General features: G+C 36.5%; 1 pseudogene; it reads left to right on the plus strand.

The window, feature by feature from the left end:
• Positions 1-332: 332 nt before the first annotated feature.
• On the plus strand, positions 333-1,918 carry LOC143682515 (eukaryotic translation initiation factor 2A pseudogene; annotated as a pseudogene).
• Positions 1,919-16,652: the final 14,734 nt, after the last annotated feature.

Consider the following 16,652-nt stretch of genomic DNA (forward strand, 5'->3'; position numbering starts at 1 on the left):
CCTAGCCAAGTTGACATCTGAATCTAACTACCACAACCTGTTACTGGCAACTTCATATAGAAGAAAAAGTATCATATGAGTGTTCCAAATCAGTGAAGTAGCACATTTTAAAAGAAAAAAATTAACATAGAATTCCCATTATTTAACTTTTCATTTTTGAGTTTTAGATTTAAAATGTAACCTTTTCATACCATACACATTTGTATTGTTTATATGCTTAGACCAAATATCAGTAAAATAAAACATTTTGATTTTACTTTTTTGGCAGTTGATTTTTTTTTTAAGCCTAAGCCACATCACACATTTATATTATCTTTGTAGACACATGGGTTTATGAAAAATAATGTATATGTATTGGGTGTTATTTCTGTCTTTGTTAAATGAATATAATGTGAAAGTACTAATAGAGACCTACTGCTCCAAAGCTAAGTGCCTAAAACTTACTAGGCTAGCCAGTCATGGCATCACTTATATTTTCCTAAACAGAGCTGATGTTCCTGAAGGACACAGTCACCATCTTACTGAAATTTGTTTGAAAACAGTTACAAAATTAAATGAAAAAAAGAAGCATTGACTAAAAAATAATATGGACTTCCCAGGATAAGAAGGTGCCATCCATGCTGCCTCTGGCTGGCCAAGGATGAGAAGGACTCTACATGGTGAATGGCCCCTGCATTTTACACAAAGCACTGTGTTTCCAAGTCTCTAAAGCTGGCACCGCTGACGTGCCCAGTCTACAACTTCATGATGTGAAAACTGGGACATGTATGAAATCTTTCATCCAGAAAAAAATGCCAAGTTGGTGTCCATCTTGGTCAGAAGATGCAACTGTTTGTGCCCAAAGTGGTAACAATGAAGTTTTCTTCTTTGAAAACAACAATTAGTACAATTTAAAATGAATTGCATTTGCAAAAAATTAATGGTTTTGTGTTATTACCTGGACCTCTACCATATAAGGTGGCTGTTTATGTTCCAGGAAGTAAGGGTGCACCTTCATTTGTTAGATTATGTTAGTACCTACAGTGGAGGTACTACTGTGATCCTCATGCAGACCTCATGCAGCTTTAACCAATCAAAGTTGTCTTAAGGCTGAAAAGGTTTCAATGCTGTGGAACAAAAGAGCTACTGCGGTGTTGGTAGAAGGTGGCACAGATATTGACAGCACAGGTGGGTCCTACTAGGGGAAACAAATGCTGCATTACTTTGCAACAAATGGAGAAAGTGCGGTAATGCAATTACCAAAAAATGGCCCCATTTTTTATGTAGTTTGAAACTCTTGTTCCACTGAATTTTGTGCTGTTCACAGTTTTATGCCTGCCAAAACGACAATTTTCAACTTGAAATGTGATCCTGTGTTTGATTTTGGAACTGGTCCACATAATGCAGCCTTCTATAACCCTCAGGGACATATATTAAACTAGCTGGATTTGGAGATCTGAGGGAACAAATGCAACTGTGGGATGTCAAAAACTACAAACTTATTTCCAAACTAGCAGCCTCTGATTCTACATGGTTTTCTTGGTGCCCAGGTGGTGATCATGTTTTGATTGCCATGTGTGCTCCCAGGTGACGTGTTAATAATGGGTACAAGATATGGCATTATATTGGCTCTATCTTGCACAATATGATATGCCATTAAATGCAGAACTTTGGCAGGTTTCCTGGAAGCCATTTTTGTATGGAATATTTCCAGCCAAAAAAAAAACACCTTATCAAGCAGTTCCAAGTGAAGTACCTGGTGAGAGCCTAAAGTTACAGCGTCTTATGGACCCCCAGCTTTAGGAAATAAACCAAGCTGCATGAGGATGAACCACCTCAGAATACGAAGCCACAACCAGGAAATGATATGCTGTGATCAAAAACAGCCCTTGTCATGATGATGAATGTGCAACTATGTGATGATATTGTGAATTACTGATTATATATGTGAAACAAAATGATCATATGATACGAATGTTTGTGTTTCTTTCTTGTCATATTTGTAAAAAAAATTTTTTAATTAATAAAAAAATTTAAAAAACAAAAAACAAAAACAGTCCTTGGGGCGGTGCGACGGTGATTCAGTGGCAGAATCCTCGCCTGCGGTGCCTGAGCCCGGGTTCGATTTCCTGACATGCACCTCCCCCCAACAAACAAACAAAAAACAGCCCTTGGAGCAGCGGTGGCGGATGGGCGCGGGACTGGTCCCCGCGCGGCCACCTGGCAAAGGTGCGGCCGGGTGGTCACGATGAATGAAGCGGCCCGATGGGGCCTTCCCAGATCCTTAGGGAGAAGGGAAAATGCCGCAAACAATTCTGTTACCTGTTGCTTACACGCCCTCATTTCCTTTTTCCAGTAAGATCTGGGAGAAGGAGGGATTTGGGGGACACTTCGGAAGACATCCGTAGAAGAGTCAAAAACAAAGAAAAACACCAAACCCAGTTTTGGTGATTGTAGAATGAAAACTAGTCCTGAAAAGATGGAGTTTTAAGTGGCTTTTTGGCCTCACAAATATGGGCTGATGGCTCCAGAAATCATACGACTTGGTGTGTGCTGTTAACTGAATTACAAAATTGGTTTTGCTGATGGTCTTTAGGAAATGCATTGTGGGCGCAAGAGCAATCTCCGGGGCTTTCTCTTTCAGCATGAGTCTTCCCAGCTCCCCTGGGGTTGCACAAGGTCTTCTCTGGGGAACCTGCAGCCACACCGTGGTTTGCTTGCTCTATCCATCCTGATGTCGCCTCCGGGCTGCTGGTGAGGCCGAGTAGTAACAAAGCGCTCTGTGCCAGCGATGTGACCAAACGCCTCACTCAGGAGCTCTGCCAGTCCTGGCCTGGAGAAGGAAACTGAAATTAAAATAATGATACGTATCTGAGGAAAAAGGAAAGATAAGTATCATTTTCATTATTATATATCACCTGCCAAATCTTTAAATTAGTGTTATTTTAGGTTATAGGATGCTGTAGTGGGCAGAGTTTATTGCTTTGCTCACCATCAAGTCCATTTCCTTCTGATGGGTTTTCCTATACTACAAAGGTTGGGAAAGTAAAGCTGTTTCCTAAGTTATGGCCTTGCAGGGATAAGGCCCTGAATTTTCCTTCATCTAAGTGGCAAGGGAGGAGGTGGAGCCTGGAAGGTATCCACGTCACTGGTGCCTTCTAGTAGGTACAAAGTGGTCCTGAAACCAAGCATTCTGGTGATGATTCAACCAAGCTGTAGCATATATCAGAACTTCATCCTTTATACAGTTGAGTAATATTCCATTGGTGTATGTACCACATTTTATTTGTCCTTGCATTGGCTGCTTATATTACTGTCCATTTGTGGTAAGTTTTGAAATCAGAAAGTATGAGTCCTTTGCTCTTCTTTTTCAAGATTGTTCTGGGTATTAAGGGCCCCTTCCCCTTCCATATGAATTTAAGGATTAGATTTTCCATTTCTGCAAAAGGGCTGCTGGAATTTTTGTTAAAGAATATTTTTTATTGACAAATCTTCACACACATACGTTCCACATATGGTGTACAATCAGTGGCTCACAAAATCACCACATAGTTGTGTATTCATCACCATGGTCATTTTTAGAACCCTTACATCACTCCAGAAAAGAAATAAAAAGAAAAAAGGAAAAAGTCATACATCTCATATCCTTTACTTCCCTCTCATTGACCACTAGTATTTCAATCTATTCAATTTATTTTATCCCGTAATACCTTATTATCTATTTACTTTTTATCCATTTTTTTTTTACTGATCTGTCTATACCTTGTGTTCTAGTTTGCTAGCTGCTGGAATGCGATATACCAAAAATGGAATGGCTTTTATAAAGGAGAATTTATTAAATTGCAAATTTATAGTTCTAAGGCTGTGAGAATGTACAAATTAAAGCAAGTCTATAAAAATGTCCAAATTAAGGCACCAACAAGAAGTTACCTTCCCTCTAGAAAGGTGGATGAAGTTCAGGGTGTCTCTCTCAACTGCAAAGGCACATGGCAAACATGGTGATGTTTGTTAGCTCTCTCTTCAGACTACTTGTTTTATGAAGCTCCCCCAGGCATGTTTTCCTCCTTCATCTCCAGAGGTCTCTGGCTACCTGGGATCTCGTGGTTCTCATAACTCTGCTCTGTTTTTTTCCCATCATTCTGTAGCTTTCTCCAAAATACTTCCTCTTTTAAAGAATTCCAGTAAACTAATCAAAACCCACCTGGAATGGGTAGAGACACATCTCCCTCTAATTACTACCCACAATTGGGTGAGTCTCATCTCCATGGAGATAATCTAGTCTCCAACCTAAGGTGCTGAATAGGAAACAAAAGAAACAGCTGCTCCCACAAAATTGAATCAGGATTAAAACATGGATTTTCTAGGGTACATAATCCTTTCAAACCAGCACACCCTGGATAAAAGGAGTATCAGATACAAGGTTTTCACAATCATACCCATTATAAAAGCTGTATCGTTATATATCATTCTTGTTTTTTTCTGAGAATGGGCCATATGATCCTGTTTGTTTGCATGTTTTGTAATTTTTTATTGAGAATTGCACACTCTGATTACTACATTGTTTTAGCTCAGGAAACATAATGCTCCCATTTCTCTAGAATTCCTTTTTTTTTCTTGTTGAGGAGGGGAGCCATCATTTTGTAACTTTTACAAACTATTTTTGTTCCCAAACAAGGAAAAGAAAGAAAAGGAAAAAAGGCACTGTCTTTATAAGACTCCTCTGCTTCTTGTGTCTTTGGGGTTTGAAATAATGGCTTCCCTTTGGGCTGGATCCCAGCAATCAAAATACAAATCAGTGACCAAAAGCAGTGATCAGCAGCAGTCAGACAACACACCCTTGTTTTTTGGAGGACAAGGTACTGGCACCAGCAAACCCCACCAGAAATGTGTACTGCAGTCTTCAAAATTCTGTGCCATGTGGCTGAGGAATGGGAGATGGTAACCACTACAGGAAAGGTGAAATTCAGTGATATGTGGCTGATTACATCTATGATCAACTAAGGGTGTGTTTCCTGATTCAATCAGTTGGGTTTGATCCAATCAGTTAAGGAGTTTTAAGGGAAAAGAGAGAATTGTCACTGTTTCTTTAGCCAGCGAGCCTCTCCTGCAGAGTTTTTTGAGGAACTACATTTGAGTTGCCAGCCTTGAGGCCTGCTCAATGGATCTTGGACTATTGCACCCCACATTTGCTTGATACACTTTCATAAATCTCATATTTCACTTTCATAAATCTCATATTTGCGATATCTCCTGTTGGTTCTGAGTCTCTAGAAAACTCTGACAACTAGTATAAAAAATATGATAATTAAGTGAATTAAATTATTTCAAATCTTCCTGATACACCAGAACTTAGACATTACTTAAAAGAATGAAAGGATTGTGACTGAATTATTAAATTTACAGTATTATAGATTTTTAGTTTGTAGTTTCTTCATTTTTAAAATTAAACCAGATGAAAAATTTTGAGCACATAGCATTTATGATCATATAATTACAAATTATGATGATTATGCTTAGCTCCCAAATTGTAAATAATTTGAAAGAACTTTAGATGAAAATTAGATGAAAGTAATTTATACAACTATAAATATATTTTAAAGTTTTAATTATGGAAGTTAATAATGCTTAAATACAAATTGAAACACCCCTGAATGCATTAGATTCAACATGGCTGAAAATGGAAAAGTCATTTTTTTGTAATGATCTTCCAAATATCTTGATGCTTCAGATGAATTTTGGGTATTTAGGTACCATAGAATGCATTTGCTAAGAAGATCTGTGAGGGTAGAAGCCAAATTAATTTGTGCACTGTTTTACTACCATCTCCTAGTCCAATGCCTGAGAACAAGGAGGGGCTCAGTGAACAATTCCTGAACAAATTTCTGCATTTGCTCCTGCCTTGCAAACCTTCCACATGATGTGCAGCAGCAAATATACATGTGCACTTTTAAATAATTTTCTAATATTATTTGCCTCTATCAAATAGCTAAAACATAATGCGAATAAAATGATAAAAACACAAACTAAATCATATAAGATCATTTTATGTACTCAGTTTATGTATTTATTGAAAGACGTGGATTTTGCCTTAGAAATCAAAACCTGTTTTATATATTAACTGAGAATCATTCCCATCAGCTCTTGGGACATAGGCAACCACAAAGAATAAGTGTGGCTAAATTTTGGAAAATATATTATGTGAGAACCTGTTACAAGAGGTGTTATTTTTCCCTGTTTGATGACGAGAATCCTGAAATAAAAAGGGGCAGCTTTAAAGTGAAGGAATCTTTTTGAAATAACTTTTGAATTTCCGCTATAAGAGATTCATAACATATATTACTTTTTTTTTTTTGTATGGTAGGGGTCACATTTCATTATTTTTCTGTGCAACACATATTACATTTTAAAGTCTCTGAGAAACCCAGTGATAAAAAGACATTGAACATTGTTTAATTAATTTAAATGACCTCAAGACTCTCTGTCCCCTGAAATAAAACAAAGCAATTGACATATATCACATCCCATGGATCACACTTGGGGAAACACTGTTAAAATATACTCATTCAGAATGTGGTAGCTGGGTGGTAAACATTTTCACTGAGAATAAAATAAGACAAAACAGGAAAACTGAATTAATTTATTTCATGGGCTGTAAATAAGATAGCTAAGTAAGAATTTATACACTGAAATTATTACCTAAAGGAGAGTTAGAATCTCTTTTTTAAAAACAGATTTTTTGGGGGGAGGTTGGGCGTTAAAATACTAGAACAAAGTAATGTAATAAGCTAGCATCATTTTTTAGCTGAATGGCAGATGTATTATGCACTACAAGCAACACTAATTTCTCAGATGGAACAATAAGTTCCATAGACTGTGATTGGAATACAGAAAATGGGATCCAAAGGATGCACATATAGCAGACAGGAAATAAATTAAAGAACAGAGAGTGGGAAACTCATTTTCAAGTCAAAGCAAAAAGAAAGTAGAGTCAGGTAAGGTTAGGCAGGCAGCTTAACAGCAGAAACTTCACTGGCACTGAAAGATCAGAAGATGGAGAAGTTCAGGTTTAAGGCCTGAAAGCTGGTGATAGAAATTATTAGCAGATTGAAGAGTGCCTGAGGATTGAATAGTTAATTGCATCTGTTGATGTCTTCTTTATTGTGGAATAATAATAAGTGTGCTTGAGTAGCTTGTGATTCAGTACAACATTTTGGATCTTGCCATATATCTTGCCTTTATCCTTTAAAATTGCATTGATTGTTGGTTGCCAAAAATTAAGCCTCTCTTCCCCCTTTGTCCTTCAATTTCCCAAACAATTATTTTCCCCAGAGGCAACCTCTGATATGAATTTATTATCTCTTTCTACAAATAACATATTTATAAACATGTGAAAATGTAATTGATAAATTGAACAAGCAAAATTTAAAATAAAGCAACTTTATTTTTAAACTAACAGAGCCACTTATTCCCCTGGAAATGGAAGAAATCTTGGGTCTGGTCTCACCTTTTTTTTTCTGGAAATGTTTCAGATAATAAAAATTCCTCTAGTCATTTTAATACCTAAAACCAGTATCAATTCAATAATTATGATGTTAATTCCTGTGTAAGGATAAAAATTCCTCTACTTAACTTGAATGTGTTGCTGATGGAAAGCCTGCTGTGGGGAGAGGTCATGTTCAGCTTCTATCCAAACTGCATCAGCTCCTCCCTGCCCCATGCCTTCCCTCCACATACTACTTGCAACTTCTTGGTCCATGTAGGGATGGAACATGGGACAGGAGGAAGGTAATGGGGATGGGAAATCTTGGTTGTTTTGCACTAATCTGGACTTTGGTTTCCATCTGTGCTGGCATACATTTAAGGCCAGCTCTCTTGGAGGGTTCCCAGCCCATCTAGGGATGACCCACTTAACTGTTGTTCTCTGATGGGCCTTTCAATCTCCTTTGGCCCCTCGTTCTCTATGGTTCCATTCCTACACAGACTCTAAAAGAAACGTCTGTTGGGAGCTCCTTAGCCCTTCAGATGGCCTTCTTGGGCAAAGCTCTTTATGATAGTACAAGAGTCTCTCTCCCTTCCCTCTTCCCCGCCCCCCCAGCATTGTCATCCACTGTCTGTCTCTCCCTTTCTGTCTCTCTGTAGCTCTGTCTCTCTTATTACCTCTGTCTGTTCCCATCTTTCTTTGTCTCTCCCTCTGATTTTCTCTCTCTCTGTCACTCTCTCCTTCTCTATACGTGTTCAGGACCCACATGTGCATAATGGGAAATGCATACATCTGTGGGGGAAAGTTGCTTTCTCTATTCTCCCACGAAGAGCTATTTCAGCCAGCTCCTTACTCTTTCGATTTCTCAGGTGTGGTCAGGCACTTGTCTGCAATCTTAGCCATGTTCCCTAGGAAATGAACAGCAATTTAAAACAAGAATCAAAAATGGATAATATGTTTAGGAAGTGCCATACCAGGCAGTCAGTGTGGGGGAAGAGGGGTGGGAAGCAAGAAAGGATAGGAAGCAATAAAAGTTGATGTACTACTGTGCTGGCTACTGTGTAATGAAATGGGAGGAGGTAGCCTGTCTTTTGGCAAGAATGTCTACTCTGTGGGACAACTCTGATGGAATATACAGAGAAATCTTGATTTGAAGTAGTCTACTGGAGGGAGAAAGAAAGGCTGTTTACTGGCATGGCTCCAACTTAGCTTCTATGTTCATTGCTAAAAGTTTGCAGCCCAGGGATATAACACATCCCTTATGCATCATCTACGTGAGGGTTGTATCATCTGGCCTCTTTCTGCAGTCAAATCCCTTGTCCAGAAGTGTGGCATTTCATCCAAGTCTGGAATTAGCAGGAGTCAGAGTCTCCAGAAAAAAGTTGGCTTGTCTCAGGCAGCAGAACAAGAACCACATGGCTACCACAAAATGGTTGATTGAAGCAGCAGCTGAGGTCGTGCAGGCGGTTGAAGGTACTGGAGACAGGTAAGACTGACAGAATTAGCATGAGTGTTAGATGTGCCTGAGACACATATCAATCTCTATAAGTGGTTTCTTTCAAACCCTTTTCACAAGACTTGAGATGAGGGTTGTATTAGGGTTCTCCAGAGAAACAAAACATGTGTATATATATTTTATTTAAATATTAAGAGATTTATTATAGGAATTGGGTTGTGTGGCTCTGGGGATTGGCATGTCCCAATACTGTTGGGCAGGATGCAAGTTGGAAACTTGTTGAAGATGAAGTTGAATTCCCTAGGAGTTGTCTGCCTGAAGTAGAGCTAGAAATTCTTTCTGACTGCTGAAATTCTCAGTCACATAGGTTTGGCCAAAGAGACTCCTGTCATTGTCAAGGCAATCTCCTTTGTTGAATGTAGATGTAATTAGTCATAGATGCAATCAATTCACTGATGATGTAAATCCATCTGTGAGATACCCTCACAGTAACAAGCAGGCCAGCGTTTGCTCGACCAAAGACAATTGGCTACCATAATCTATCCAAGTTGGCAAGTGAAATGAACCATTACAAAGTGTGTATGTATGTATATCATCAGGCTCTAAATTCCAGAATGAGTGATGTTAAAGTTTTGACTTCAAAATCCGTAGGGGACATCAGCAGACTGCAAACTCAGAAAGGAGTAGAGTATAATCTTCAGGCAGAATTTCTTTTTCTGTGAACTATAGTTTTTACTCTTAAGGCCTTCAACTGATTGAATGAAGTCCACCCTTATTATCAAGGGGAATTGCCTTTACTTAAAGTCAATTGATTGTAGATATTAATCAAGTCGACAGAATATCTCCACAGTTACATCTAGGCCAGTGTTTGAACAAACAAGTGAATGCCATAGCCTAGCCAAGTTGACTCATGATATTAGCATATTAACTATCACTACCGGCCAGCATCTCTCCCTCCCCATGGTAGTAGCACTCATTTGTTTACTTAAGGTGGATGTTAAGGATAGCAAATCTTTTTTTTTTTGCTAATTTTTTCGAATCTTGCCTAAGGAGTCTACCAGCCAACTTCGGAATATTTAGCCATTGGTCACTATTGTTTGGGACTGTGATTAAAACTGAAACAGTTTTATTTTCATAATTATTTATATTTTTTTCTAGAAGATCAGCTATTTCATAATTTTCCAAATTTATTAAGGTTGAACAAAGTGTTATTTTATATCTATTTTAATATACTATCTGTGATGATTTCTTCCTGATTTTTGGTGAAGCACGTTTTGGTTAGCACTTTTGCATTTTTCATTATATGTATATGTCTACTACTGTTCTAGTTTGCTAGTTGCTGGAATGCAATATACCTGAAATGGAATGGTTTTTAAAAGGGGAATTTAATAAATTGCTAGTTTACAGTTCTAAGGCCGAGGAAATGTCCCAATTAAAACAAGTCTATAGAAATGTCCAATCTACGGCATCCAGGGAAAGATACCTTGGTTCAAGAAGGCCGATGAAGTTCAGGGTTTCTCTCTCATCTGGAAAAGCACATGGTGAACACAGTCACAGTTTCTCTCTTGGCTGGAAGGGCACATGGTAAACACAATCACAGTTTCTCTCTCGGCTAGAAGGGCACATGGCAAATACGGCGTCATCTGCTAGCTTTCTCTCCTGGCTTCCGGTTTCATGAAACTCCCTGGGAGGCGTCTTCCTTCATCTCCAAAGGTTGCTGGCTCGTGTACTCTTTGCTTCGTGGTGCTGCAGCATTCTCTGCTCTCTCTGAATCTCTCATTCTCTAAAATATTTCCTCTTTTATAGGACTTCAGAAACTAATCAAGACCCACTCAAATGGGTGGAGACATGTCATCCCCTAATCCAGTTTAACAACCATTCTTGATTAAATCACATCAACCAGGGAGATGATCTCATTACAGTTTCAAATATACAGTATTGAATAGGGATTATTCTACCTTTATGAAATGGGATTTACATTAAAACATGGCTTTTCTTAGGGGGCATACTTCCTTTCAAACCAGCACAACTACTTTATGTGCAAACTTTAAACATCTCTTTTGCCTTGCAGAAGATGAGGAAATCAGCACATATTATCTGCCCCTGCCCCATCTTTCTACCTTCTCCATTCAACTATTGTTTTTTAATATGATTTTCACATTTTGGGGACTTAGAACATTCAATTTCTACTTTTGTATCAATAATCTTTTGTGTTATTTTAGGATACGTCCTATAGTTAGTTTCTAGAATGTAGTTTATCCATTCATCTCTTAGATAGCTGAAATTCACCCTCTGTTTCTTCAAAACTGTTCATTGGATTTCTATTCCCTGATGTTTTGTATGTTCAAAGATAATTGTCTTTGAATAGCAGTTTGGGAAAACAATTCTTGTGTAAATCATTGTAAAAACAAATTCTTAACATCATCCTAATTAATGAGTCCATTTATAAGACACTTGACTCTTTTGCATGAAAGGTCAATTTATTGGACTTCAAAGATTTATTTGAGTCCAATAAATTTAACAGATTATGTCATGTATTGATTATCCCCTTTCAATTTTTCCTGACATGTGGTTTATTCTTTCATAATATAGATTTGTCATATTTTATAACATCCCATTATTCACCTAGTTCCAGCCCCATAAATGTAAGTACTATTATGAATTCTTTTGTGTATTCTTCCACATTTTTATGCATAAATATATTCTTATCCTATTTTAATCTAAATAATAATAACAATGTGCACACTATTCTGTTCTCTACTTTATAAATTTTATGCATCTATTCAGTCTCTCCAGATCATTGCATAATAAGTGTCCTCAAATTTTTTATTTACAGTTACATAGTATCCCATGATATGGCTCTACAATAGTTTATTAACCAGTCTCTTACTGTTGGACATTTACAATTTTTCCAAAATTTTGCTATTGCAAATAATGTTTCAGTGAATATGTTTGTACCTATACATTTCTCTGAGCTAGGCTTTAAACTATATCCTAAATCTGTTGATATGTTTAGATTTTATTAACATTTTGTGAATCTTTTGTACTTTCAGTTAGTAGTTGACCTTTGTATTACCTAGGGTTCTGTAGAGAAAAAGAATCATCAGGAAATACCCATAGATATAAAATTTATAAAAGTGTCGCACGTAACCGTGGGAACATAGAATCCAAAATCCGTAGGGCAGGCTGTGAAGCTGACAACTTTTATGAAGGGTCTGGATGAACTCCACAGAACAGGCTGGCTGGCTGAAGCAGGAAGAGAGCCTTTCTCTTCTGAATACTCCTCAAAAGCCTTCCAGTGGGGCGGGCCATGGTGGCTCAGCAGGCAGAGCTCTCACCTGCCATGCCAGAGACCCAGTTCAATTCCCGGTGCCTGCCTATGCGGGAAAAAAAAAAAAGAAAGAAAGAAAAGCCTTCCAGTGATTAGATTAAGCATAACTCATTGCAGAAGACACTCCCCTTGGCTGATTACAAATGGAATCAGCTGTGGATGCAGCCAGTGTAATCATGATTTAATTCTATGAAATATCCTCATAGCAACAGACAGGCCAGCACTTGCCCAACCAGACAAACAGGTACTACCACCTGGCCAAGTTGACACATGAACTTGACCATGACACCCTTTAATACAAAAGTTGTTTGACCTTTTGTTATTAATTTCCAGTTATTTGCCTTATGATCAGAGAATATTGCCAGTAATTTATTTCTCCAGTTGGGAATTTTTTGAAGTTACTTTGTGCTAAATATGGTCAATTTTTGTAACTGCTTCATGAGCGCCAAGTTCGATATATATCTGTCAGTCTACTTTATTAGTTGTGCTACTTTGTGTTCTTTTATTATTACTTCTTTCATCTACTTATATGTCATAGACCAAGGAAGATGAATTATAATCTATGATTAATATGTTTCTCTTTCTTTTGCCTTCTATTTCTTCATATATCTCTTATAGTTTCTGCTGTGATGTTACATTATTTGTGTATACATATTGTAAACATTATGCTTTCATTTGATATATTGTCATTGCGATGTTTTACTACTAGAAATAGCAGTTATCTGTCTTATTTAATATTTTTGGCATGCTTTCCACCTTTTCAGATATTAAAATTATGAGCGCTGCTTTCTTTCAATTTGCTTTGTTTTATTTTAAAACGTCCTGATTTTGTTTTAAGAGTTTCTCTTATAGCTATTGTAAAGTTGGGTTTTATTTTGAGGTACATTTTGAAATTTTTTTCCTTTTAATTGGTGAGTTTAGGTAATTGATGTTTGTTGATATGATAGATTTGGCCTAATTTCTGTGATGTTATTTTCTCTTATGTTTTCCATAGTTACAAATTTTTAGAAAGTTTCTCCTGTATGTGGTTTATGGGTTGTTTTGTGTATTTGTGTGTGTTTATGTGTGTGTGTGTATGCCTTTTTATGATTCTTTAGTTGTATAGGAAGATTTATACTTTAACTGTAGAAGATATTTTTTAGAAGCTGCTCTTGGATTAAAACTTTAAATATAACTTCAGTATGTGCTTTTACTTCTATTTACTTAGCTTGCATGTTTTAAAACGAAATATTTTGAGCCCCAGTTTTTGCAGGTGGGAATCAGTGAGTGTATTCTACTTTACTACCTTATTCAATTCCCAAACTGTTAGTTATTTCTACTTTGTCACAAGCACAATATTTATATTCTACTTTTCATCATAATGTTCTAGTGTGTCTTAATCTAACCCCGCTATAAAATATATTTAGTTCTCATTGTTAGTCCTTTTTCGTTAATTCACTGACTCATATCTTGGTTGACTGAATTTTGTCCTTTGGTAATTTTCCTTAGTAAGAGCCCATCAGGACAGTATTTCCTGGGTTTTTACATGTTCAGCACTATACGACTTTAGCTTTTACATTTTTGGCTGTATATAACATCCTTGGATCACACACACTTCGAAAATCTTGTAATATTGATCTCTCATCTTTTGTTGTTGGGTATTTCTGTTAATTCATTTTAACTTTACTTCTCTTTTGTTTTGTTTTCTAGTTTTATCCACTATATATCTGTGTATCTGATTTCCATTATGTTTTTTTTCCAGTTTTATTTTTCACATTCATTAAAAAATCTTGTGAATTTTTTCTTTTGTGGTAGAGTGTTCAATCAGTTTTAATCTGTACCATGATAACATTTTTCTGGCAAGTAGTTTTTGCTTGTTAAAAGATGCTACATTTTACATTTTCTTATTTGAAATAATTCCAAATCTACAAAAAGTTTTAAGAATAGTCTCAGCAGCTAAAACAAATACCATGCAATAGTTTCAGAAACTAGAAAGCTGCTTCCTTCTGGAGTCAGTTTCTTCTGGTTGACCCACCATCCTTGGGGTTCCTTGACTTTCCCGTCATCTGGCAGTGCACATGGGGGCTTCTTCTCCTTTGTACTCCAGGTTCCATTGACTTTCAGCTTTTGGCTCTTCCATAGTTTTTTTTCTCTATTGCTTTTTCTATAAGACCCCTGCTGATTCAGTTGTGCCACACCTTAATTGAAGAAACCTCATCAGAAGGTCCTATTTACAATGGTTCACACTGACAGGAATGGCCTAAGAATAAGACCATGTTTTATCTGGGTTATGTAACTCCAAGCCACCATAAATAGTATAAAAAATCCATACACACCCTTTATCAGGTCTCCAACTTTTAACATTTTACCACATTTACTTTATGTCTGTCTATTTATCTATCCATAATGTATTTATCTATTTATTAACAAATTAATATTCTTTTCTAAATTATTTGAGAATAAGTTACAGACATAATACTCCATTTCATTTATATATATTGATATGTATTCCTTAAAAGATCAAGACAATTTACTACTTAACTAACACATAACCATCAAAATGAGAAAATTATTTGATACAATAGTACTGTCTATCCATAGATTAGATTCAAATTTATGTCTGTCTATCTATCTATCCATAATGTATTTATCTATTTATTAACACATTAGTATTCTTTTCTAAATTATTTGAGAATAAGCTGCAGATATAATACTCTATTTCACTTATATATATTGATATATATTCCTTAAAAGATCAAGACAATTTACTACTTAACTAACACATAACCATCAAAATGAGAAAATTAATTGATACAATAGTACTATCTATCCATAGATTAGATTCAAATTTTGTGAATTATTCCAATGATATCTTGCACAGCAGCTACATATAAACATATGTACATATATGATTTAAAAAATCTGGCTCAGGATCCAATCAAGGATTAGATTTTGCAAATATTTAAAAAGCATTTTTTTATTAGAGCAGCTGTAGGTTTACAAAAAAAAGCACAGATTTCCCATTTTCCTCCCCCAGTCTCCCTCATTAATACTTTGTATTAGTGTGGTGCCTTTATTACAATTGATGAACCAATATTGTTATTGTGATTATTAGTAGTAACTATAACCCACAGTTTACATTAGTGTCCACTCTTTGTGTTGCATAGTTAATGCTTTTAAAATATTTATTCTGGTTACATATTAATTTACTTGTCTCTTTATTATGCTTCATCTGTAATACATCTTCATTCTTTCCTTGTTTTCATCACTGTTCTTTTTTGAAAAATGTAGGACAGAAATTCTGTAAGATGCCTTTCAGTATGGGTTTTCTTGTGTTTCCTTGTGATTAGATTAAGCTTATGCTTTTTGATCAGGAATACTACAGAAGCAATGCCATTTTCTGTTTGTTTTTTTTTTTTGGCATAGACAGGCTCTAGGAATCAAACTGGGGTCCCCAGCATGGCAGGCAAGAATTCTGCCACTGAGCCACCATTACACTGCCCCATATTGTTTTTACTGTAACACACCAGCAAGTATATGGTATTAATTTGTCCTATTACAGTTATAGTAACTTTTATTGTTTGCTTAAAGTGATTATCTGCCAGGTTTCTTAAATGTAAAATTTCTATTTTCCTGTCTGTACTTTATAAGCATTTTGTAGGAAGATATTTTGAGACTATTCAAATATTCTGTTCCTCAGTAGTTATTTATCCACTCATTTCAACATCTGTTGGATAGTGTTGCCTAAATGTAATATTACTATGATGATTGTCAAATTGTGATTTTCCAATTTCATCAGTTTTTTAATATTTCATTTGCATTCTACTGGAAGTAATAACATTTCCTTCCTCACTTTTTTATTTATTTCTTTGTTTATATATAAATATCAATATGGATTCATAAACTCTTTACTTAATTCGTTATATTGCTACCTGTGCTGGTTTGAAGCTATTATGTGCCCCAGAAAAGCCATGTCCTTTAATCCTCATTCAGTATTGCTGGGTGGAATGTTTCTGATTGCCTCCATGGAGATGTGACCCACCCAACTGTGGGTGGTAACTTTTGATTAGATAGTCTACACCCACTGAAGGTGGGGTTGCCTACTGGAGCCCTTAAAGAGGGAACCATTTTGGAAAAAATCCTTAGAGCCCCCAGAACCAACAGAGCCAACAGAACAGACAGAGGGCTGGCAAAATGGTTCAAGAAGTCTGGGAGAAAGCCAGGAGATGTCACCATGTGCCTCTCTAGAGGAGGCAGCTGCTGCTTTTAATCCTAATTTAATACTGTAGGGTAGTAACTTTTGATTAGTTTATCTTCATGGAGATGTGACACACCCAATTGTGGGTATGACCTTTTAATTACATGAAGATGTGACTCCACCCATTCCAGGTGGGTCTTGATTAGTTTACTGGAATCTTTACGAGAGA

This window comes from Tamandua tetradactyla, chromosome 5, assembly GCF_023851605.1.
Source record: "Tamandua tetradactyla isolate mTamTet1 chromosome 5, mTamTet1.pri, whole genome shotgun sequence".
NCBI classification, from domain to species: domain Eukaryota; kingdom Metazoa; phylum Chordata; class Mammalia; order Pilosa; family Myrmecophagidae; genus Tamandua; species Tamandua tetradactyla.